At 42.8% G+C, this 26,611-nt stretch overlaps 1 protein-coding gene and 1 pseudogene across 1 annotated transcript in view; one reads left to right on the forward strand and one right to left on the reverse strand.

Moving 5' to 3' along the window:
• CDH11 (cadherin 11) overlaps positions 1 to 26,611 on the forward strand; it is a 136,156-nt gene that overhangs the window by 28,285 nt on the left and 81,260 nt on the right. The gene's annotated exons all lie outside the window — the stretch shown is intronic.
• On the reverse strand, positions 9,318 to 9,436 carry LOC118611571 (annotated as a pseudogene).

Consider the following 26,611-nt stretch of genomic DNA (forward strand, 5'->3'; position numbering starts at 1 on the left):
ATGTAAACATGTTTCCTGCAACTTGTTAACTCAATTACATAGTCCTCTGAATTGCAACAAACATTGCTTATACAAAGCCACTTGCATAGTCTCTGTGGTTGCTGACACTTACATAATTCCTAAGTGAAGGCATGAAGAATTAAACTAAATTCCCTGGATTCTGAAAGAAAAGGAAAGTGATTAAGGCATTGAAATTGCTCAGGCTGTGCTCCTGTCATTGTTGGAGGAAGTGATACTGTGTCAGGTATGAAATGTAATAGCTCCGATCACTCGGTACCTATCTTCTGGGACGTTTCCAATTCACACCTAACTGAAGCCAGCTCTAAATCGAAAGATCCCAGAGTGTTCTGGTCTAGGGTTTTCTTTCATCTCAAATGATATATATTTTTTTCTCATTTAAAATTCAGTCTGAAGGTCCTAAAGTCAGATATTTGATTTAGATGTTTCCATGAAAAAAAAAAATTAGATGTGCATTCTCTATCTTACTTTCTGTTGTGTAATATCTAAAAGCAGAAAATTTTGTCGGGTGCCCAATCTCCAGACCAAACCCTGGGAGCCAAGGTTATGAGAATTATTTGTTTACATGCTCTGGGAGTTCTCTTCGCTTTACAAGGGTATTGTAAGAGATGGACTGCACATCCTTTGCTTCCCTATTACCTGGGGACCTTGTTTCAAAGTAAGTTTTCAAGGCCCTAACTCAGGCTTTGTGTGGCAGGGGGTGGGCTCTGAGCAGCTGCATTAATAACAAGCCTCCAGGTCATTTGAGAAGTGCTGCATTAGTTCTTTGCCATTTTCAGAAAGCTTTCGCCCTGACTATCTCATTCTTTACTTCCTAACAGCTTTCTTTACAGAGACACATGAATACTCAGAAAGGGAGACTAAACATTCTAGTATCTCAGAGCGAACAGAGATGCTTCTAGACTTGACTTTCAAAATGTGCTCCCTGGGCTGATAGCATCAATATCACCTAGGGCTATGACAGAAATGCATTTTGGGGGGCCCACCCTGCGACTTTCTGAATCTGAAACACTGGTGGTTTTAAGAGGCCATCCAGGTGATTCTGCTGATTTATAAAATTCGAGAACCACTGGTCTAAAGTATAGTTCTTCAGTCCCTCAATGCTAGTTGTATACCTCCATTTATTCATTGTTCACCTTCCCGTTTTCTGTAAAAGACAAGACAGTTTTTTCCTTCAGACCCCACTTCTTTTTAGAGCATCTCAGAGACTTAAAGATCCAGAAGAGATTTTAGAATCAAAGTCACAGGCAAATCGTACCTTTCAAACAGGTAATGGTCCTACCAGAAAGGTAATGGTTTGGTGTCTTAAAAGCAGCATCAAAATAACGTGACAAGACACATTGGATTTTAAATTAGATGACAGGCTAAAACTAGTTGAATTGAATCTTGGTTTTGACATTTACCAGCTGTGTAGTTTTTGAGAAAGCTAAAGATGATCTGGGAGCCTTACTTTTCATATCTAAAAAAGAGTATAATGATAGTACCTTCCTTTCACTTGGCAATTTTGAGCATTAAACGAGGCAGTAAATAGAAAGTTCTTTGCTGAGGGCCTGGTAATCAGCAAATGCCCAAAGAATGCTGTAAGACATGTAACCATGGATATGAAGTCCAGTTTTCTGACCTTTAGATCCCTCATTTTAAATTGGGAATGAATGTAGTACCTAAAAGTGGTACATTTCAGTAATAAAACAAAACCAAGTGAATCTCAGCAGCCGTAGACGCTAAGGTCTTCCTGTGAAAGATGAAAGGATGGAGACTGGCCCCTCTCTCTCTCCGTATCCCCAGCCTCCAAGGACTGGTTTCAGCACGCTTAACACTCGATAAACAGACATGAACCAATTACTCAACAGCTAATTTTACAAAGGGAGCTATTTTCAGAATCAAGTTATGTACATTCTTTGGCTAATACTCCCAACAACCCCAGCCAGGAAGGTATTGTAACTAAGCTCATTTTACAGAGGAAAGAAGCTCAAGCTCAGAAAGTAGGAGTGAATTGACAAAAGTGAAATTTCCAAGCTGATGTGGATTGACTCTGGACTTAAATTCAGACCTTCAGGATGCCAAAATCCATTATATTATCCGCTGTGCATTCTGCTTTTAATTGGGTGTTAAGCGTTGAACGAATGCATGCATGCATGCATGAATGGATGACTGAATGAGTGGAAATAAGAAGATGATGCTAGAAGTTATTAGAAATTATCCTTTCCCCCAAGAGGGCCTCTTTTTTTTTTTTTAATTTTTTTTTTGAAGCCAGTTGACTGTGCACTTTGCATTTCCCATTTGGGTTGAGGCAGGAGTGAGCAGAATTGACTTTGGTGCAGACTTCAAGGGAAAGCGGAATGTCGGGCATCGAATTTGACTGGGGGGTGGTGTGGTCTGCATGCTCCCCACCTGTGCCCACACGCTGCTTGGCAGTTGTTTCTAACCAGCTGCTCTCCCTCTTGTGACGAAGGGCTCAGTCTCCGCAGTTCTATGGGCAGCTCAGTGCCCTGGGCTAGGCCTGGGTCCCTGCCTCTTTCTCTCTACACACCTATTATCTGTTAAATTACGAACTTCCTAGTTGGCACCTGGGCAGATGTCAAGGTGCCACTGGGAGGAATTTAATCTGGCAAAGCTCAGGAAGCTGAACTCTCTTGAAGAGGACGTGGGTGGACAAGCAGCTCTTTGATTTATTCAGGGGGTGGGGATCTCCCGTCCACAGTCTCTGGGTAGGACCTCATCCGGGTGGAAAGGGAAGAGACTGTTCGGCAAACTCTGACTGAAATGGGAAGCAGCCACCCTGGAGAAGCCCTTGGCACAGTGCATGGACTGGAGTGGCTCATCAGCACCTTCTCTCTCCTTTGCTCCCGCCTCTCTTGGGCATCCTACGTAGACTTTTTATGACATTTCCTTGAATCCATTCTATGTTTATGCTACAAGTCACAACTATTTTTTCAACACAAATTGATTTCTGAACCCATCAGGAAACTATATAGCTATTTGAAATCAATAAGATTTATTTCAGAATATATTCAGAGTGAAGATTTTTGAGTGATATGATGTCTTTATGGTTTGGAGAATACAAGAAAATATTCAGGTTCCCTTTGGGGTGTTCTGGATTTTGATACTGAAAAGCAACATTCTACTCTGGTAGACAACCAAAGTGATCCACCATTCTGAAAGGTTACATTGCATTGCAGTCAACAGCAAATACTCCATACCTATCTTATGTGAGCTATTCTTTCATCACCATTACACTGAATGGCTCATCCTTGAAATGCCATGAAAATTTTATGCCGATTTTCAGAACATGTGGTTTGATGGATCAATTTAAATATTTAAGAGAAATATTAAAACATGAACTATAGAGGCATATATATGCAGTGTGATCCAATAGTAAGTATAGTCAATAATATAAATTATAAATGTGCATTTTAATATATAAAAGCAAATCATTTAAGACATGACTTTACTGAGAAAATACAATGCAGTACAATCTGGCAAGGCTTTACTGAGTGCTGATTATATTCTGGACACTGCTGTTCCACAAAATACTGGCGACACAAAGATAAATAAAGTAGGACACCTGTCCTCATGGAGGTCATGGTACATCAGGGAACCAGGCATGAAGAAACGGCCGTAAAGGAACAGAAATTCAGGGAAAAGGATGGACGAATCAAACTGCCAATTTTTGTGTATCAAAAATATCATAAGCAAAGTGATGGCATAAGAGCAAATATGGGAAATACTCAAAACAAGTATGACCTAAAGAAGTATTTTAGTGTTTGAATAAAGAGCTCTTACAAATGGGTAAAAAATATCACTACCCCAGTGGAAAAGAGGGAAAGGATCCCGTCACACAGTTCTCAGAATTGTACTTACGAATGTACACACACACACGTGCGCATGCGCGCACACTCCTGTGAATTCAACTGTGTTACTGTTAAAACAAAGAGATGTTCACGCAAAATGCATTGATCCCTTTTAAGAAAAATCCATGGGTGGAGAGAGATGGTTGTCATCATGATGGGACAGGGGGAATGTAATGGGCATTCCATTATAATGCTGGTGGACATGTTAATTAAAACGTCTTCTCTGGAAAATAAACTGCAATATGTATGCAGAGGTTTAAAAACTTACCTCTTTTGACCCAGCAATTTCACTTCTAAGTGTCCATTCTAAGAAAATAAACAGGTACGTGGACAGAGATGAATGCACAATTAAGTGAGCTGCATTATGACTCGGAGGACAAATTTTAAGCTATCAAATAGCTCAATAGTAGAGGGTTGAACGGTTATATAGTTTGTTGTACATCCTGACAGGTAATTACTCTACCATTAGAAGAAGCAGGATTCTCAAAGAATGCTTAGTAGTGGTGCATGAAAATGCTCAGGCACAAGAGAAAAAAGATTTCTATTGTATTTAAAAACAAGGAGAGAAAGAATGGCAGGAAATGTTTAGTTTCTCATTTATACATTTTATTTCCCCAGATTTTGACACTGAGTATGCATTAACTGGTAATTAGAAAAATATCAAGAAATAAAACCTAAGAATTGTATCGACAATCATCATGCAATGTGAGGTGAGGATTATACAAAGGAAAGAGGTGTCCAGGAGATTGATCAATTAATTTCACTTCGTGAGTCAGTCAGAAAAAGCTGGAGAAGAGAGATGGATTTTAAGGACTGACATATAATTTGCCCAGTGGATAAAGGAAAGAAAGTCATTTCAGGACCTTCAGGAGCACGTGTTGTGTAAATGACAGAAACATAAACATACCTGGCATGTTGGAAGGAATGAAATTGATCTGGTGTGACTGGACCATGCACTCTGCAGGGCAGAGAGCTCGGTTGAGTCAAGGAAGGTGAGAGATATCGGGCTGTGAAAGGCTTTACATTTTGAGCCCAAGCTAAGGAGTTTAAGCATCAAAACCCAATCACAGAATCTGGGAGGCTCACAGCTGAATGCAGACAGCAAAACACACACACACACGCACACCAACGAGGTAAGATAAATTTCGTTACAAGAATCAAAAGTGTACGTATAAATATACATGCAAATACTTTTCAGAAAACATCTTGGGGGGAAATTAATTTCTTTTTTAATGACAAAATTCAAAGCAAACCATGGTAGGAAAAAAAAAATAGATACACTTAAAAATACTATTTCTTTTCCCGTGGCTAACTCCTGTCCTTCAAGGCTGCCCACCTTTAAATAGATCGGTGGGAGGATTTTCCTGATCAACTATCCTATAGCAGACGTTCCTTCCCACCTTTTTTTGTTAGTAGCTACTAACTAGATTTGTAAACTTCATGTGCACAGGGAGGAGACCCGTTGTATGTGCCATTGTACCCCCAGTGTGTGAGACGTTGTCCATGCTCGTTAACAGTCGCTCCCTGGATGGATTTCATGGTGCCCTTGCACGTGAAAGGCTTTGTGAAAATTCATAAGGTTGATGACTCCTGTACCTTCTCATGCCATGCCTAGTCTAGGAAATAAGCGCAGGCATATAGGGCTGCAGTGACGTCACATACAAGTCAGTCGATGGTCGTCGTGAAATTGTTGTTAAGCTTGGCCACCAAGAACATTGGTCTGGATGAGACATTGCTTAAGGTCAGGCAGTTAGTAACTCTGGGTGTTAGTTTAGTCTCTGCCATAAATGCCCCAAAATGGTATTTAGTGCTGCTTCGTTCCTTTAGTTTTTTTTCCTCTGTACCATGGGGATCTGCAATTAGCCTGAGTTGCTGATTTTAGGATCCGACCACAGAAGCCTGTTATTTCTTACCTGCCTCATGATTTCTAGCGCGAAGTTCAGCAGAAAGCAGCGCCTGGCATATGCTTGATGACTTATTGATCAAAATATCAATTAGATTAGAATCCTTTGTATTTCGAGATTGATTACAGCATCCTATAAAGTTCATGGAAAGTTCTGGGAAAAAACATACCAGTTTCTCTTAGTGTGACGGACGATGTTTTCCAACTGTATTTCAATGGGAGAGTTCACGGTTTCCTCTGAGGAGTCTTTTTGCCTCTTCGAGGGCAATGGCGTAATACAAAGTAGTTTTTTCCCTGATGCTAATGCTGAAGATATTCTCTTGCTGCTGATATAGTAAATGAGCCTGCTGTCACCGGGAACAATAATGTATCACATGTGTCAAGTAGAAGGCAGAAGGTTTTGAGCTCAATGAATACATGCATGTTTACTCACGAGTAGAGATCTGTGAATTGTTTTTCACATGGAGACAGCAGAGTGAGGGCAAGAAACTGTAAAGTCTTGTAGACAAACACCATCACAGATTGAGCTCTCCAGATTTCACCATCAGTGTCGGGGGATTTCTTTGACTTTTACATAGTGTCAGAAAAAAATGTATACATATATATGTAACAAGATTTATATATCTGAACAGACAATGCCGTAATTTCCTTTCACAGATAATGCATCATCTCCTTGGGGCAGGGTGGGGATTGCTAGAAGACGTGATTATAGCCCAAGAAGCAGAGGATCGACATAATCACCACCTTCTGCTTCAGAAACGAACTAAACGTCTCTGTGTTTCCATATCTGTGAATGAAGTCATGGCGGGTGTTAAGCACACAGAGAACATATAGATGCATTTCTGGCTAACATAGTTTGAAGCGCAAATATTTGAGAAGAGTCAGCTTTATCCTTGAGGAAGAAGTAAGATGCTGCAAAGGCTTGAAGATGAACAGAAGAGTGAACTATATGATGTGAAAGCTGTTTTATATATCCCATCAAATATTTGTGAAACTTGATATTGCTGAGTTCTGTAGCTGTGTAATGACTTAATATGTAATTGAAAAGGATTTCCTCCTTTAACATTGTGTTGATTGTAAAACCTGTACAGTTCCTTTTAAGGTGCCTCGCTTTTTGCATTGTCTTGACTTAAAACAGGGAACATGTTAGGAGACTGTGTGGGTGAGATGTAGCATTTGCTAATTTTATTTTTCTTTTTCTCAGTCGTCATTGTATTTTTTGCGTTAGAGCACCACTTGTGTAATTACACTATGCAAAATACTCATTTCTATTGTTATTAATTATTCTCTTTACATTAAGTTTATACTTTTCTGCCTCATGCGCTTTATAATATTTTTTTTTTCAGGAGCCAAGCAAGGAATATACACACATATAATAAGCTTCTACATTGTGCCAAACCCTTTGCTCCATCGTCTCATTTTACCCATGTGTAATCATCAGTAAAGATGCTTATACCCATTTTTTTTAAGGTAAAACTGACATTTAGAGGGATTAAGTGATTTTCAGGTGTCCATCTGTTGGCGTGGTAGAGTTAGAAGTTACATTTGCTGATGTCCTCACTTCTTTGTGACTTTTGCATGGAGTGTCTAAGGAACGAGAGTCCAGAGGAGTTTTTTCCACTTAGAAACAACGGGGTGCAATAGAAAGTGTACAGAATGTGCAGTCACGCAGGTCTGGGCTCCGTTTATGCCCCTGAGAGTCCCTAGATTGCTGTTGGGGAATTGCTTAGCCTCTCCTGAGTCTTATTCGCCCCTCAAAAAAAAGTGGAATCGACCAGAGCTCTTTTCAAGTGTCTGTAGCTTTAGAAACACCGCACGCTCCCAGGACAGGGTGATCAGCGGGAGCCGTTCTCGTCTTCGTCGCGTTCCCTACCCGGGTGTCCTCCGTTTGTGTGGGCTGCGAGCCATTGATGGAGGTTATTGATGGCTCCTCCAGGTGGAGAAGCAGCTCAGTGAGCCTCAGACGGGGAGGTTTTTCTTTTTGGTCTGTCAGCATCACCCTGTGAAGTAGAAAAGAACAAGCACAGACAGCCCAGCCTTTCAAGCTGGGATGCAGGAACTGGAAGAGGAGTTTGCAGGAGATAAAACAAAGCAGGTCGTCTAGAATTGGTACAAACAAAATCTGAGTGTAACAGGTGCTGGAGTGGTGAGGCAGGGTTTGTGCTCCTTTAGCTGAAACGCAATTACTGCACCTCGAGGGGAAAGGCGGACTCTTCGAGGCACAGGTGTACCCGCCTCATTCTGCCCAGGACCGGCCTCTGGTAGCCCTTCCCAAGGCAGAGCACAGGGCATCCAGTCAGCGCCTCTGCTTCCTCATCACACCTCCTTTACCAACAGTAATAGGCACACCAGGTACTTGATTACACCAGGGGAAAAGTCTAAACACAGGTACATCTGTGGAACTTATTGATGTTCAACTTTTTAGGTGCATTTTTCTGACTGGGAAAAAGTACTATTGTTTCTGTATCATGCATACATATTATCTCACAGCAGCAATTTAATCTTCATGAGAACCCCAAGAAAAAGACTTCGTTATTTCCATTTTGTAGATGAGACAGCTTGTTCAGAGACATTAAACAACTGCCCCAAGGCCACACAGCTATCTGGGACAAGACTGGTCCCTTTGGTGCCCTGGCATCTACAGGCTTTGAAGCAGCACCTCGCTCTGGGACGGTGTCCTGGGAGCAACGGGCTGTGCCTGCTTCATCAAAACACATAAATCTTCAGGGTTGTGTTGCTTGTGAGAGGTAGATTCTTCTGAAACACTCTTTTGCTGTACTGTGAAAGCCAGTGATTCAAAGATCCTTGCCAAGAGATCATCATAAATCCTGTTTAGACAGAGAAATCCCTAAAGGAAGAAGGGTTCTTTGCAGCGGCCCACAGCCTGCAGCAATAGTGTCCCAAAGAGGAGAATTTGCAACAATGCTTGAATGAGAGCCAAGGGGCTTGTTTACATGGGCACGGGCACAGATGGTAGGATTCGATGGAGAGTAGCCCCTCACCCCACACGAAAGTGGGGAAAGGGCTTTTGGCCAATGCTGTCTGAGAGGCCACTGTCACATGTAGATTGCTGTAATCCTCTGAGTTGCTGTGTCTCTTTCAGAGACAAGCAAACTTGTCTGATAATCTATCCTATCCCACGATGAAAATTCGAGGTATGATTGATAGCCATTTCTCTCACCTACCTTTCCCCCGTCCCTTGAGTCTAGTCAGGCTGGCAGTGCACACCCCCAGATGTTGGGGAGATGAGTAGACTAACAGTCACATGAGCTTTTTCTTCTGTGGAATAATGTCTGCTCTTATTTGCTAGTACCTGTCCTATGTAGGACACAGTGCTCTGTGCTAGAGGGTGTGGGATGGAGGGAGGAGAATGGCAAAATTGTGTGTGTGTGTGTGTGTGTGTGTGTGTGTGTGTGTGTAGAAATACGCTTCCTTTAGCAAGGGTATCCTTTTTTTTTTTAGACCAGGCAGCCCTTGGTTGACCGCACAGATTGCAAGGACTTTGTCAGTTTATGACCCCTTTTTTTTTATTTTTTTATTTTTTACTCCTATAGCACCTGGTCTTCCTAGGTGATCTCCCATCCAAGTACTAACCAGGCCTGACCCTGCTTGGCTTCCGAGATCAGACGGGATCGGGCTTGTTCAGGGTGGTATGGCTGTAGACCACAAGGGTATCCTTAAGTATGTGAATTTTAATCACAAATATTAACTATTTCTTTCACCCAAGAATGGAAGATGATTTGATATCTTCCTAATTATTTTTGCACTATTCTGTACAACAATTACACACCAAGCGTTTATAAAGAAAAAATGCTGTTTCAAATACACATACACACACAAGAAGGGCTTGGACTTGGAGATAAAAGGGAATTTTACAAACATCCATGGAGCTTCTTATTAAATTGCAACTTCTTGGGTGCTTTTTTTGGACTTTGGGAAGGTAATGCTATTTCTCATATATCTCAGATAGGCAGATATGAATTACTTCACAGCAACAGTCCTGTAAGAGGATCATATTCCAGTCAGAGAAGCTCAGGTTCAGAGAGGTTAAGTCATTCGCCTAAGGTCACACAGCTAGTAAGTGGTGGAACCATCATCTGAATCCCTGGTTTCTTTATCCAAAGCTCTGTGCTCTTCCTGGGTTTTTACTGAAGGGCCGTGGAAGAGTTAATTCAAACATATGGAACTGGCTCTGTTTTATTACTCTCATCAGCCACGTGTTCCCTTTGGAGCCTGGGTGTTTTTGCAGTGGTAACCGAAGCACAGCCCTGTCCTCTGTGACATTCCTTCCTATGCTTCCACAGCCAGCCTCGGAACAAGGGAAATAGAAAGTTAAATGAACTCCCCAAAGGGCAGTCACCAGGAGTCAATGGGTATTTGCTTTTTTTCTATTTGTTTGATTTAGAACAAAACAGAACAACAAATGCTCCCTGCCTCCGGGTCCAAGGACTTAGCGGCAGATTTAACAACAGCAGTTCCCATGAATAATGAAAGAGTTTCCACATTGTCTGAAAACAAGCGTGATATCAAAGACACATACCAAAATGAAATTCAGGTGTTCGCTTCCTCATCCCAGGGTCCCAGGCCTCAGCGGCATCATAGCCATCACCTGGGCACTTACTAGGTCTGCAGGACCTCAGCCCCCATCCCCAGACCCGCTGCAGCAAAATCTGCCATGTGATAAGGTGCCCAGGTGACTTGCACAGCACAGTGGGAGAAGCCTTACTCCAAGTAACGCTGGGAAAAAGGAGGACTTCCCTCGCAGCCAGGGCATGAGGTGCGTGAGTCACTCACTCCGTATCCAAAATTTAAGAGTGCCAAAACTCAGTGATCGACGTAAGCAATATTTAATGCAATATCTTAATATACATATGTATATTATAAAATATAAAAGTACTTGGACGTCTGCAGTCTTCTTTCTGGACCCTTGGGAGAGAGGGCAGAAGAAACTGCTGGGAAAGATCTGGGAGCTTTGGTTTCTTGTTTTCTCTAACTATTCTGAATTTTTAGCAAGTGTAATTGCATTGAGTCATTTCCATTTTGGTCTGCATACCCCTATATTATTGGATTTTCAAACACTGTGATTATACCCAAAGAATCTAGCATTATAACCTGAACATTTAAGCTCCAAATTCAGTTCTACAGCTGAACACGGATCACATCAATGATGATAACAATTGCAGCACCTAACATTTATTGAGGGCTTGCTATGTGCTAAGCGTGTTACATGAATTACCTTATTTAAGTTTTACGAGAACCCTTTAAGTTAGGTAGTTGTCTAAGGTTATCCAGCTAGCAACTAGAGGAGGTAGAATTCGGATCCAGGCGGCTTGTCCCAGAGCCCACTCTCTTCACTACTTCCCAAATCTAGAATAAACTAATATAAAATGAATTTTCATGGTATCCGAAGTTCTAAAGCAAATTTATGCATGCTTTTCCCCCCTCTTCCATGTGTAAGCATAAGGTTGCCAAGTTTTTTATTCTGAAAATCTGTCCCTTTTTAACATTTTTCTTGTTAACATGCTCTTTAAAACAATGAAATGAGAGTAATAGATGATAAGTTGCCTTTTAGAAATGTACATAGAATTCTGGCTACATTTACTTTTTAATTAGGCCAAGAGGGGAAGGGAGAATATGCTTTTAGTTCTAGGGAAAACAAATATTTCAGGGTCTTCCCTGCAGTACTGCGAGCATCTGTGAGCCCAGGTGGGCTGACGTGGCCCTCTCCCTGTCTTTACTTCTGTTCTGCCTGTTTTGCGGCAGCCCCTGCAATTGCCTCTCTGGCTTGGGTCTGTGTGGGACTCATTAGCAGTGGGTGTGTGTCTCATCACAGTGGCTCATTCATAGGGCTGCCAGCAGAGCCTGGGATCGGGGGCCGGCTCTCTGGCCATCGTGGGAGGCCGCCACTCTGGGCCGTCCAGAACAAAGCCGGGCCGCACCCTCTCACGGCCCCGTAGCCTTTGGCGTCCTTACAGGAGATGCTTTGAGACTGAAGAGGGACGTTGACCCTTGGAGATGGCATTGTCAAGGCTGGATCCTGCCTGTCAAGGAAGACTGTAGGTGGCCAGCTGCTGCTCGGTGACCTTCGTGATGGTGGAGTGAGTAGGCACTGGGTTTAACAAGCCTGGCCTCTCCATCTGTCAGGCCGAGTGCAGGTGCCAGTGACACTGCCCAGCCTGGACGAGGGACGGGAATGGTGGTGCGGAGATCCCAGCAAAGGGGACTGGCTTTTGTGGACCCAGCTTGAGGTCAGCAGTGCCGTTTTATTTACGTCCTGGCCGCCCCTATCTGCTCTGTACCTCTGTATGCCTTTCCTGTGTCTGTGCTTCCTCCTCGGGTCATGATCTCGATCTGATTCTGAGTTTGTTTTTAATTCCGGCTTGGTTGCTGCTGCTGCCCTGAACTGTTGATCCTATGTTAGGAGTTTCTGAAAGTGTTTGAGAGAAATGGCATGGGCTGGGCCCTGCTGCCAGATTGTGGTGTCTGGGGACACACACTTTGGGGCACTATTTCCATCTCTGTCTTTGTCTCCTTCTCATTAAATCTTCCTGGGTATGTGGAGTTGACTACCAATTGGTGCCTGACCTAGTTACAGAGAGCCACTGTTACCCCTCGCTCATCATAAGAAATGGATCATAACGGCTTGTCCGCCGGGATTCAACATGGACTCTTAGTTTAGAGTTGTTTCTGTATCCTGGGAGTGCATGGTGTGTGGACGCATGTGTGTGTGTGGACGCATGTGTGTGTGTGGACGCATGCATATCCGTGTGTGTGTGGCGCGGTGGTCGAAATGAAGGCTGATGCTTTCCGTTGCTGTGTTGGAATTTTCCTGTTGGGCACCACTCCTGTGGCTTTTTGTATCAGATAGTTCTGGGTTCCCCGTGTTATCTCCTTTCCTTTTCCACTTGGAGCACTTCCTCTGGAGCACGGGTTCTTACATTTTCTGCTCTTGGTGTCAGGTCTGTTTGCCTCGCCTCTGCCAAAGGGCTCCATGGAGTTGCTCAAAGGACCTTTTGAACTGTTTGTTCCATGAATGAAGAGCTCAGTCCAGAGAGTTACTGGGACAGCCGTGCTCCCAACGGGTCCCTGGTGCAGCGTTGCTGGGCCATGACTCACACAGTTGGCGTTTGCCTCCTCTGATCTCAGGAGCCATGTGGGAGGCCGGTGTGTCCCCGCATCCGTGACCTTTTCAGCACCACTTTACCTTGCATTTTAAAAGAGACTCCCTCCAAACAAACTGTATTTATAGAGTAATAACCAATCTGTGTTCTCATTTCTAATTAATCATATGTACATAATTGCCAATCAGAGCCTCTAATCAGTTGGAGTTAATCAGAGTTAACATTTATTTATTTACTGAGCATCTTCTATGTGACTGACCTATGCCAGGTGCTGGGAACAGAAAAGTGAAAAAGATAAAGTCTTAGAGCAGGAGTTTCCAATATGTAATATACTTGTTAACTCATCATTTTAGTCTGGGGAAGATTTGCTGAGCATCCCCTGTGCACTTGGCGGGGTGCCGAGCGCCTCGTATCTGTCGCCTCCTTCCATTTGCAGAACCACCGTGCGAGTTGGGCGGTAGAGGTGCCACTTTCCACCTGAGGAAACTGACACTTGCAGAGTCGAGTAACTCCCTCTCATGTCACACATTTAATTAGAAAACAAGAAGCAGGATTCGAACTCAGGATTGTCCAGCTCTAAAACTTTGCCATGGAGGTCCTTGTCACCAACTCCGTGCCTTCCTTCCCTCTCTTTCCTGCTGGATAGATGTTTGCTTCGCGAGGCAGGAGCGTGCCCTGTGTTCTCGCCATGTTCTATGGCTTCTGATTCCCCCCAATTTTATTCGGATATAATTAACATATAACATTTTACTTGTTGAAAGTAAGGTGTACAATATAATGATTTGATACATGTTTACATTACAGAATGATTACAATTAGTTAACATTCATCACCTCACGTAGTTACAAATTTTGTTTCTTATGATGAGTACTTTTAGGATTGGTTCTCTGAGCAACTTTCAAATATATGATATATTATTGTTTGAGGTCTCCGTTTATAAGTGAGTTTGACGTGTCTGGAAACTCTGAATACAAATGAATCTGTTGAGCCATAGAATAAGGGAGCTTTGCCTGACACCTCTTGATTGTTTAGTTGGGGAAACTGATCCTTTCAGAGGCAGAGGGATCTGCCTGTGGCCACAGTGTCAGGGCCTAGGTCAAACTCAGCACTCCTGTCTGATGTGTTGGTCATAGCGCATTATCGTGCTACCGGCTAATGTGTTCTGGTCTAGCCAGTAAACATCAAGAGAGCTTCTGGGTAATTCTGTCCAGACTTGAGGTTAGAGAAGTCAAAGTTAGATTATGATGCAAGCTCATTAAGGGCCAGGGTCTAATTTTGTGTGTCACTATGTCCATAGTCACCAGCACAGCCCCAGGTTCACTGAGGTAGTCAACAGGTGTGTGTTGGAAGAATGAACTGGATGAAATGCAGGGGCCCTCCAGGGATTATCCCATGCAATCTGTTAGTAATTGCTGACGTTCCTTCTTGGATTCTTCCACACCAGAGAGTATTTTAGAATCAAATTGATGGTATCAGTGTTTAATTTGACACGTCGATGATTCAGTCATGTAGTATTATAAGCTATTTTCCTATTTCTATTCTAGGATAAATTGGCTGGTTCGTTTGGCATCTCTAGGCAGAATAGGTTTTTTTTAATGGCCCTATGGAAAAGTGATGGCGGGTACTCAGCAGTCAGAAACTGGTTCACTTTGGGCGTGGCTGGCTCACGTATCTACCCTGCCAAAGTCTTTCTGGCAGCATGATGAGGCTTTATAAAATTAAAAATTTGTGTCTAAGAAAGATAATATTTTTGAAATTATATAAGAAATGAGGAAGAGGAGAGGAAAAATCACCTGCAGTTTGTTCACTCCAATAAATTGTCTTTGTTTTTCTCCTCCCTTCCAGTACTCAACTTAGGAATGTTTTTACATTATCGTAATTGGAGTAAAGATTTTATTTCATATGGAACCATACTGAAATATTCCAATCTGTTATTCACATTGCTTTCCAATTCACATAATTGCAACTTTGGGAAAGGCCTGCTATTCCGTGGTGTGTAATGTGTCTTACTTAAACATTCTCCTGTTACAACAAGGTGATTTTGACTTTATGCGAATAAAAGGATATAATGCTTATTGGAAATCTGAATGAAACAGAATGGGATTATGAAAGATTTGCGATACCTACAAGGTTCTCTACTTCAAGTCAGTTATTCCATATGAGTCAGTTTGTTAAAGCCCGAACGCTCTATTTCTCTAATGAAAAAAAAAGGAATACTTGAAACATGCATAGAGAAACCTAGGATTAGTCAACATTCAGTCAGAATTTGGGGGAGTTCTTTTTCTGTTTTTGTTTTTGTTTTGTTTTGTTTTAATTTGAAACATTGAGATAACATTAAAAACAAACATCTTTCCTAATTGCAAGGAGCAACAGCACTAGAAGTTTAAAACTAACTGCTTAGGAAAGCTGACTTGGTCCTTAAACTTCTTCAGGAAAAGCAACTAGAAAGCCAGAAAAGTGTTGGAAGTAAATCCATCTGCTCCATTTCAGGTCAAACCTGTTAGATTATTTCCTTTAACGAGGTTGCAAGGTTTTAGGGGATGCGTCTGCAGAAACAATCTGGTGATGAGCTGACTTGGAAGAGAAGGTTGAGAGAGCTTTCATTAACTCTGTTTGCATCATAATTTGGCAAGGTCACTGGAGAGAATCTTATTTAGGACACTAAAAATAGACAGTCTCATAGATCCAATCATGCCATCATCTCTCCTTTCTTATCCTTTAGTCATATCTTATTTTGGGAGCTTTCTTCATTCTTCTCACCCATCTGCTTCCTCTGTAACTCTGCATTTTCTTTGGATAAGTGACTGCCCCCCCCACACCCCGTGTGTTGGAGACGAGAAGGCAGGCAGGAAATTTCAGGATCCCCACTCAACTGGCTGCTTTACCTTGCAATTGCTATACTCTCTCTCTCCCTCCCTCCCTTTCTTTCTTCCTCCCTCCCTCCCTCTCTCCTATCTTTCCTTCCTTCCTTCATCTTTCTTTCCTCCCTCCCTCCCTCTCTCTCTCCATCTTACCTTAACACAGCCCCCAATTCTATGTATTTTATCTGTGCAAAGACACTGTCATGTAGAAATACTCAATACATACTTATTGAATAAATGAAAGGAAGAATAAATGAATGAATGGTCAGAGCTATAGAGTCGGCGGGGCTAAGAAGACCACTTCTTCCCTTAAAGGCATGTCCTCTTACTGTTTTAATACCCCTCTTTCCACACTTGTACCTCCGCTTCCTAATGTGGAATCTGTTCACTTTACGTGCATGTTCTATTACTATCTGGTCGTCTGTCTGTTGTTGTATACATCTGTCCCTATCTAAACATGCACATCTGTTCAGAATAAGGTTCTGTAAAAATTCAAAGGAGCCATTTAATTCCTGGATTCATTATTTCTTTCCTCTTGATTCCATGAATTTCATGTACATTTTCATAAATAAGTCTTACCCCAAGCCCTACTATGTATAAAATAAACAAAGCAGAGCTCCTGTGGATTAAATACAAGAAAGCAGGAAGAGGTGGGGATTCCAGAAATCACCTCCCACGCTGCCTTCACCCACCGTAGCCCCTGTAGCAGCCTTTGGGGTGCCCTGAAATACCCAGTCTCTGCCAAGCACAGTAGTCAAATCACTGGATTAGATGACCGCTGAGCTACCATCTGGCTCTTACATCCTGTGATTTATGATGCCCCTCAAACTTCAGGTCTGGGTGTCTGTGTGGATGGTTTGCAGCAAATGCAGGTCTTAGGCAGCGGGAGCTACAAATGATGCCAAAGGCTGAGCTCCTGCTCTTCATAAGCTCAGAGGGATTGGGCTGGCAGGCAAGTGGCTGAGAAAATGATGCCCTAAAACAACAAGGTGTCCTAGGATGTACGGCCTAAATGACTGATAAGAAATTGTAGGTGTCACCTCTCCTTCCATCGGGTCCCGACTGGGCATCAGCTCCGTGTCAGGCACGTATGTGCCAGTTTAAATGGGTCCGAAGGAAGAAGACACTAATGGCTTGCTGTTCACTTTTCTTTTCACTTTCTAACTGTACCACTGGATGAAAACTCAGCAAGAATAGCAGCCTCATCTGTTGCATAGATACTCTAGGGTCTTTACCGGTACCTGGTACATAGTTGATGCTTAAGAAACCTTGGCTGACAGGATATATGGTTGATAGAGATAATACGATAGTGAGTGAGTGTGTGCATGCACACACGCTTTGAAACCAGGAGTGGCATGAGCAGGTCCAAGGTTTAGAGTGAGCATGTAGCAGTGTGTGGAAGATGGACTGGCTCTCATGTCCTGAGAGAAAGATGCTGCCTGCATCCTCCTCCAAACCCTTCCCTCTCCTGCTGGAGACTATGAGTGTCCTCCATGAGCCGGCAATGCTGTGAGCTGCCACATAATTCTCCTTCTATTATGTTTACTCTAAAGATGTTGCTCATTGCCTAAGGCAGGTTCATTATTTATCCTTTTCCCATTTTTATTATGTAAAGCAGGACTGTATGTCTCTGTAATGTATGCATCTTTGCAGGCGGACTTAAATTTCCTTTGGAATAAAACAGGGTATGTGTAAAATGTATGTGCGAAATGCATGACATGAATTGTAGGGAGGAGGTGCAGATGGATTCTGTGCCTGGTGAGTTTTCAACCTAGTTTCTAGATTGCTGGAGAGCTATTAGACTCTGCTTCTGCCTCTGTCACCACGTCGGGACTAACATTTGTCTCTCTCTGTAATTCTATCTCTGCCTTTGGAAGAGAACCACTGTCATTCCTCAGAGTCCCCTCACACACCAGACCCAACACATGTAGTAATGCGGGTACTGTAGAAAGACCACAGGGCACCCAAGGGAGACAGGGGCTCTGCGGGTTCTGCTCCTCGCCCACTTCAACTCCGAGCCTCCATCTTTTCATCCCTAAAGTAATTACGGTGCAGGGGATCAGCGTTCCCCACCCTTCACTCACTCATGTTTGTCTTCACGACATCTGGGCACCGTCTACACTGTTATTTACTGAGTATTTCCTTTTGAATCATTCTGCTTTTCTTAAATATTTTGGAAGAAAATCTGATCGCTATCATTTACGGCATACTAATACCACTTGTCATAAATAGAAGGTAGTCCTAAAATAAATAAAACTGAAACGAAACAATATAATTGAATATACACGGAGCCTGATACCGCCTTCTCTGTTAAAAAGAGAGATTTATTCAGGAATCATTGCAAGTAGAGACTTTTTCTTTGCTGAGATGAGGACTGAAAGAGAATTGACAGATAATTCCTGATTCATTGTCGTTTAATGCCAATAATAATAATAGCAGTTTGTTGGGCTCCTATTGTGTCAGCCACTGCATGGACTTCTTTATATTTACTTATATTGAATCCTTATTTAAAAAACTGATAGTTTTGATGATGATGTTGACTGATATGTGGCGAACAGTAAATTTGTGCCAGAAACAATAGCGTACACAATTCGCATTCATTATCTCATCCTCCCTCGCCAACCCCGCAGCTCTGTGAGGTGTTATGCTGTCCCTTCTACAGGTAAGGAAAGAGCCCTAAGTCACAGCACTGGTGAGTAGCAGCGCCCACATGGGAACGGCCCGCTGGACTCAGAGTCCCACGTCCCAGCTGGGGCTGCCCTTCCCGCCAACGTCTGTCCAGTTCCACAGCTTGGCCCCTGCTCTCTATCCTTGCTCAGTGACATGCCCACTTGGTTTTGTTCCTGAACGGGGTCCTCTAGCTGTCCCTGAGGCAACCAGATCATCTTGTCAGGGACTGTGAAAGCCGGCTATGTCTACACCTCACCCGGACACCTAAAGGAGACCTCTCTTGCCCTCACGATCTTCTGCACGTGCGATGCCCTCTGAAAGGTGGCCTTCATTGTGACACCAGGTGTAGTCCATGAAGTCACAGACTCATGTGGAACACTAGAGAGGGAAAGGCTCCTGGAGATCCTCTAGCTTACTGTTTCCCCAAGCGTGGTTAGATCTTTGCTGAAGAAGGTGGGCTGCTTTTAGCTGGTTATTTCAATTACAGAACTCTGTAGACTAGAGTAGTAAAGACACTTATTGACCATCAGCTCCACCCCGGTACCGTGTGTGTGTGTGTGTGTGTGTGTGTGTGTGTGTCACTTATACACTTACACTATCAAACAGCTACAGGTAGAAGGCCAAGAAGCCGTAAAGAAAACCTGTTTCAAAATCCAGCCTGGTTTCCTTGGCCAAAGCCATCAGATAGGGGTTTAATACGGGGGTGCTGCAGGGGAAGACCGCAGAGCCCCTGAGTACAGACAGGGCCATTTACCTGTGGCTTCCGCACTGGTGACCCAAGCCCCGTCTGGTAAGATGCTGACCCGACTTTGAGCAACTACAGACTGTTATTTTTCTCTTCATTCTCAGTTCATTGCAATTAAATTGGTAGTAAAAGTAGATTTCACTTATAACTATGTGAGAAATTTTTTTAAAAAGATGAAAAGGAAAGGAAGAAACGGACCCGGCGGGGCAGGGGGCGCATGCGCGCCTGGGAGGTGGGTCCTGGGGAAACGGCCTCGATCTTCCCAGGAGAACATTAGATTCTTGATACTGGCACGTGATTTCCCCCAAGAATGTCAAAATTTGTGCCTACAAGTGAAGAGTATTATCCCACCAATTAAATGCAGCACACTCTGACTGAAACATTTTAATGGCCCACTTCCCCTGCTCACCCCGAACGAATCCGGTGCAGCTAATGAGGTGTGAGGCTGCAGAGTGCCCGCCAGACCCATCGCTGGCTCTCTTCAGCACCTCTGTGGCCAAATTCACATTTTTGCCTGAAGGAAATTACGAGTCGCCACCCATCACAGGCCTTCCTAGGCATCCGGATATCCGTGTCCCTCTAAGTCAGGGACTCCTTCTTTACTAGCTTATTTGTTCAAAAGCTGCGTGGAAGCATCTGTTTGAGCCTTTGACCACCTGATAAGACAACAGGCAAGAAAACATTCATGCTTCTTGCCCTGCTGGAGCTTATAGACAATTTGAATTTGTGTAGCCTCTAACTTCAGAATAAGTAAGTGTCTTGAGAGGAGGTAAATAATAAAATGGTTCCCCCCGCCTCCCCCCTCGATTTTACATTGTAGAAGGACAGTCCCACTTAATTTTGAGAAACATGGTTTGTTTGTTTTTCCTTTCTGAGCATAGTGGGCCCAGAGAGGACCCTCTCCTATTATATAAGTCAGTTCTGTTGCTACGGACGGTGCGGCTTACTTTTCTTACTACGAGAAAACAGTGGCTGGCTGTGCTTATTTCTAGCACACAGCAAAAACTGCGGGGTGTGTGTGTGTGTGTGTGTGTGTGTGTGTGTTTGTAAATACTTCTCTGACTTTCAATATGGAGATTTGCAAATAAATTGATTTCTTGGTTATATGGAAGTTAGCCCAGATTTCATAAAATGTTAAAAGATACTGTCTCGGGCCTTGGGTCACGGTCAGAAGTCTTCGCTGTGTTCCTCGTTTCATTTTAGGGTGCTTCGCTAGAGGCTGCTCTCTCTCCCTCTTTGGATAGTTCACTAGCCTGGCAAAGTCCTTAGTCTTTTTTTTTTTTTTTTTTTTTTAATCATTGGACTATTTCCCTTAATTAGTGTCCTAATTATGTCTGGAGAAAGCTGTAGGGAGTAGCTGTTGGGTGAATTGCTATAGGTTCAAGCCGCCTGTGTCTAAATCCTTCCTATACTGCTTAGGGGCTCTATGAATGAAGGCAGCTTTACTCCACTTTTCTGTGCCTCAGTTTCCCATATATGAGATAAAAGAAAAGCATACTACCTCACATACAGGATTGTCATAAGATTACATTATATATTATCAGAAATCACAGACTGAGACCTGACACACTGCAAACTCTCAATAATGTTAGCGATTACTTTTACCTGTTTGGATTAGGTTGCGTCTACATAACAGACCCTGGAGGTATAGAAGAGACGGAAGACTGAGCATCACGTGTCCATCACTTTACGTCATGCCCGAAAATCCTCAAAGATGATGAAATGCTTCACTCAGCATCTGAAGTATTTGGGAATTATCGATCACACTTTTTCAAACTCAGCTTGCACAAACACATAGATTTACTGTCGGTCAGTCAAGAAGTACCTATAGGTTACTCAGACTCATTAATAGCCAATTGTTTACAAAAGGATAGCACGTTTTTACTGATTTTAACCTTTTTTAGGAAATAAACCGAGCAGCTTGCTATTGCTTTTATCAAGGCTGAATAATTTGGGCCAAGTATATCATTACGGTCCTTTTTTAAAAAAAATCACAAATTACACAATTATAATATTATAAATTTTACATTTGTCATTTGACATCAAGTAGATAAAATTAAGGCAATAGATTTTCTATCTTTTAAAATTTTTAAAAATAGTTTTATAGTTCTCTTTTTTCACTGCAACCACTTATTCATTCTTCCAATAAGCGAAGCCCTGTAGAAGGTTAGCAGTGGACTGACTCAGGCCAGACAAAAGTGAGTATAAGACGTGATTTCTGTCCTCAAGGAACTGAGCTTCCTCGGGCACAGCACTGGAAGGGGGAGCTTACGTACAAAGAGTTCTGCCCGCGGGAGGCATCCAGAAGCTGCGCAGCCAACTGTGGGCATCCGGAAGCCCCCTGAGTCCACGCCTGGGCGCGAGGGGAAGGTGCACCACACTTATACGAACAGTGAACGGGAGCAGAGTTCGGATGAGAGGACAGTATGTGCAGCGGCACGTGGGTGCAGAGCCTGCTAGGCTCAGGGAACGGCGGGCCCTGCCTGTGCAGGAGGTAAGGCTGACGGCAGACCCAGGAGAGAGATACATGAGCTGTGTTAACGGGTGTGGATATTTCCCGACCTGGCGGGGAACCGTGTGGAGTTTTAATACTGTCATATTTTTTTAATGTAAAGATGGCTATCCTAGTAGATGGCTTCCATTAAGGAGGGAGTTTCTGTTTTTCCATGTGCATCGCTGTTAAATGTCGAGATTGTTCATTCGCAGCAAGGAGACAAATAAATAAACAACGGGAAAGGAGGTAAATGTTCAGGAGCACCTGTGATTGTGCAGGCCCTGTTTGCTCTTTTACCCCAGTAATTCTTTCTAAAATATTATATATTGACCATAAGGACATCCCTGAAACTTTACTGAAGCTCGTTTACATCTATTTCTGTTTGCTTACCGCCTAGCCGCCTCCTCCCCCTGCCCCCTGCCAAAAAAAAAAAAAAAAAAAAAAAAAAAAAAAAAAAAAATTAAAAATTAAATTTCTGGCATTTTAGGGCAAAAATAAAATACACTGTCTTGGAGAAAGGCCTTTTATTTTCTTTCTAAGAGTTCTCAGGTTCTTCACAATATAAATAGACTCAATGTATATTTGTGACCTTTATAGTGGCTGTGCTTAGATTTTTCCCCTTACTCCAACATTTTATTCCTTTTTTATTCAGTAGCGAAATCATCACAGCAAAATGGAAAGGCTGAGCCTTTGGAGCAAGGAAAATCTAGATTTGAATTCTCATTCTGCAGCTAATTAGATCTGTTATCTTGGGCAAGTTCTTTAACTTCTCTGAAGTTTAATCCCCTTCTCTTTTAGGAGGTAGGAAAGGAAGCCTCTCTCAGTGCTGTTGGGAAGATTAATTAAAAAAAAATAGTATGAAGAAGCACCAAGGCAATGTATTGGGGGTACGTGGTAGGTGGCAAATGAAACAGGAACTTCCAGTATTACAATTGTTAATATGTTGAATGAGAGAAAGCGAAACTACATCACTTGGGCAAGAAATAGGGATAAAATGTAGAGGAGCAGGAGGCTCGCTCATATGCTAGATGACTGTTTGTTTATTCATTTCCCAAAGATATTACAAAGGCTGTGAATATTTATTTAGTTCTGCTCCCAATAGCCCTTCTAATAGGGAATTATTTGGGTACAACGAAAGACATTTGTAAATGTGGCTGATAAGACTGGCATTGGACAAGGAGTGTTTTGTTGGACACAAGAATTGTATTGTCCCCGGCTTCAGTTGTCAAGTGCCCGGGGAACCCAGAATTTATGGTGGCAGCACAATGGGCCTTTCAGGGCCCAGGGAAAGAGCTGTGAGATCCCGCTCCCAGCTTTTCAGGGCCTCTAATCTTTTTATCAGGCCTGGACAATGCCGGATTCAGCTCCTGCCTGAGCCTCCTGACTGTCCATTGGCCATCAGGTATTGTGCGGTAATTACCATGGTGACAATGGACTTTCTCTACACCCGTCCATCGGAGCTTTGGAAATCGGCAAAGGTTGTCACTTTGTATTAGGTGCCTCTAAAGGCATGGCTTACTTAGAAATACTACTAAAGAGAAATAAAGATAATCATATTAAGAGTTTGATTTAACGGGCCACTGTGTCAAATCCATTTGGAGCCCAGGAACTCTTTATGGATGTTTTCTTGTAATTACAGACACTGGGCGTCACTTTGCACAAGCAGTGAGTAGCTGGCCTTAGAGATTTTGCAGGGAACATGAGGTGTCTGTGGGCAGCTGGCAGCCCTGAACACCCCAGCAAGAGGAGAGATTTAAGCTGATCCAGTGAACTTTGAGACTTGGTTTCCTCATCTGAAAAAGGAATGGTGTGGAAAACGCTTATAGATTAATGTTAATTGTATGTGATATGATTGGATATTAATATATGTATTATATGAATATTCTATATAAATGCTTATTCATCTACTATAGGGCTTTGTGAATATCAAATACACAATAACAATGAAAACTAATTCTTAAGTATGCATAATTGAAAAAAGCACAATCTATATCTTTTCATAATCACAGCTACTCGTTATTGAATGCCTGGTCTGGGTGAGGTATTGCATTTATTATCGGTTTTCTTCACACTAACCCTACAAAAGTTATTAGTGAGAAAATTGAGGCTCAGAGAGTTCTTGCTCACCGACAGTGAAACCAGCTTGGAAGAGGCAGAGCACGATTTCAAGTCCTGTTCCCTCACATTCCATTGTTTATTGCTTCCCTCATTAAAAAAAAAAAAAAAATCTATAAAACTACCTTAGAAAATATGCTTCACCATACGGTTTTGGAATTTGGGCAATAACAGGAAAGAAAAACATGCAGTGGTGATTAGTAACTGAGTTTGTTCATCTCTTTAACATTATAAGAAACATGACACCCACAAAAGATAGAAGCCCCCATCTCCAGGGCACCCCCATGCCGCCCCTTCTCCTGCCTACAGAGCAAGAAAAATACAGCAACATCAGCAAAACAACTTGGTATTTCTAGACCAACAGAGAAATGTATGTCCATTGCTTAACTTTGCCCAATAAAAGTTTCGAAACCTGATGTTTCACTTGCTTATGTAATAGCCATATATTTAATGATAGTTTGTTTTATTATGCTCCGTACCACGATGCCTGAAATTCCCTGTTATGACAAGTTATACTAAAAAGTAAATTGTCTGTGAGCACAGACCAGAGGAATAGGCGTGATTTACCCTGGAAAGCGGGTTTCATCGTGTGTCCTTAAAGGCGGCGGGAAAGGATTCGACTTTATTAATGTTTCAGCCCAGCTACAGCTGCTTCCTTGCTCAATGCACTTGGGCATTTACCACTTAGCCTCAGTTTCTTCATCTGTAAAACAGAGCTGTCACTGTCTCCTTGGGCCACCCAGCCCCACTTAGTGGCAGTTCTTGCCTTTTTAACCCACCACCCTGTGTCATAACCTGTAACGGTGTTGTACACACATTAAGCGGGCTGGGGGTCCTGAAGCATGTGCTGAGGAGCAGTGAGGTGGGGACCGTTTGAATCGAATTCACACATACTTTCAGCTCTTTTTCCCCCATCGACCCGGCTACAAGCACAAAAACAACTTAGATTTCTTATGCTCAGTTTTTTCTTTTCTAAGAAACATGTTGTAGTTGTAGTCTAACATTTTCTACAGAATCCACAGCTCCTTTTTCTCAAATGTTTGCAGTGATCGGAGCTCATGGACAATTCACCCATCTATTTTTGCTTTCCTTCCAAAGCTCTTAATTGTCTTTGCAGGCTTTTGGTGAAAGGAGTTTTATAGGAAACATTTTGCAGGGAGCTAAAGGATGCAAGGCAAAGTGGGAGTTCAATTCGTTTTTATAGATTTGAGAAATAAACTTTTAAAAACACGTAGCTGCAACTGTGTTAGTAACTGAAGAAGGATAACAGAAGAAACACAGGCCATGAAGTCTGCACTGCTGAATTCTGATCTCACCTTATGTGTTATTGGCTGTATATTGTGGGCAAAAGTCTTATGGCTTTGAGTGGCGGGGTGAGATGGGTTTTATGAGTGTTTATGATATTTAAAGACCATCCATTGGTGAGGCCTATGGCAAATGTCTGTTCCATTTTTGTTTCTAGTGTTTTAGTTATCTACTTTTGAATAACATTATCTACTTTTGAATAACATACCACCCCCAAATTTAATGGCTTATGAAAACAATTGATTATCTCGTAGTTGAGTTGCTTGAACTCATCTGGATGGTTCCTAGCAAGGGGCTCTCATGCTGTGTGTTCAGATGGCTGGAGTCACATGAAGGTTGGATGTCCAAGATGGCTTCTTCACTCACCATCTGGCACCTCACTTTGGATGCTTGGAACAGCTAGAGATGGCTGGGCATCTCTCTGCTTGTGCAGCTTCTCCACAGCACGGAGGTCTAGAGTATTCAGACTTCTGACGTGGCATCTGACTTCCTCCCAGAGCAAGCTTTCCAAGAGCACTAGACAGGCTAATGAGTTTCTTGTGACTCAGCTTCTGAAATCATATTGTGTCCCTTTTGCCATGTTTCATTGGTTACCCAGAGACAGCTCAGATTCACATGGAAGGGGATTACACAAGGGCAGGAGCATCTGGGGTGTGGTTCATTGCGGAGGGAGGCATTTTTGGAGATTGAGTACAGTGCGTAACATAACTGCAAAGTAGGGTCCTTCCTCATTAGTTACGTGCTGTATGAACTGCCCCGTGTAGCTTTTTCTCCACTGCTCTATATGCGCGTGTGGAAATAATCTTGGTGCTACTCTGTCTCTGGCACCCTGGGGAGAGTGGTAGCCCACAATACAATGGTTTTATTGTTCTTGCTTCGGTCACCAAATCAAGGTGTTATGAGCAAATTTGAGATTTACAATTCATCTTCAGCCCTTCACCAAGAAGGGTTTTTGCTTGTTGCTGTTATTGTTGTGGTTGTTTCGGAGGAGGCATTGTGTGTAAGAAGCGGTTAGGTGGAACCAAGATGAGGCAAGGAGAAGTGGATTTGGGGGGAAAAACTGAAGTATAAAAAATAAAATCAAAGATGCCGGTTAAGTCCTTAATGCAGGCCGAGTTAGTTGATCCTAGAAGCTGTGGAGATGAAGGACATTCAAGAAATCCTTATGCTGCTGTGTTCAGGAAGCTGTGGCAGCCGCCACCTTCCTTGGTTCAGTGCCTCAGTTTTTAGAGAGAACAGCTGTTCAGACGCTCCATAGTCTTCTCTTCATTCATTCAACAAATATACATTGAACAGCTGCTCTGGGCTAGGAAGTACGTTAGACACTTAGGGAGATATGAAGATGAATCAGACCAGAATCCAGGCAGAACACAGCCCCCACACAGAGACTCAAGGAGCGGGTGGGGATGTAATGTAGTCTTGATAAAGAACTGAGTGCTCCGATCTACTGGCCTGGGTGTGACATCTGTCACCACTGCCACAAACATCACTGTTTGCTGTGGAGTCTATGATTCCACAAGAATCTGGC

The sequence above is a fragment of the Rousettus aegyptiacus genome, unplaced genomic scaffold (assembly GCF_014176215.1).
Source record: "Rousettus aegyptiacus isolate mRouAeg1 unplaced genomic scaffold, mRouAeg1.p scaffold_m13_p_14, whole genome shotgun sequence".
Classification (NCBI taxonomy): domain Eukaryota; kingdom Metazoa; phylum Chordata; class Mammalia; order Chiroptera; family Pteropodidae; genus Rousettus; species Rousettus aegyptiacus.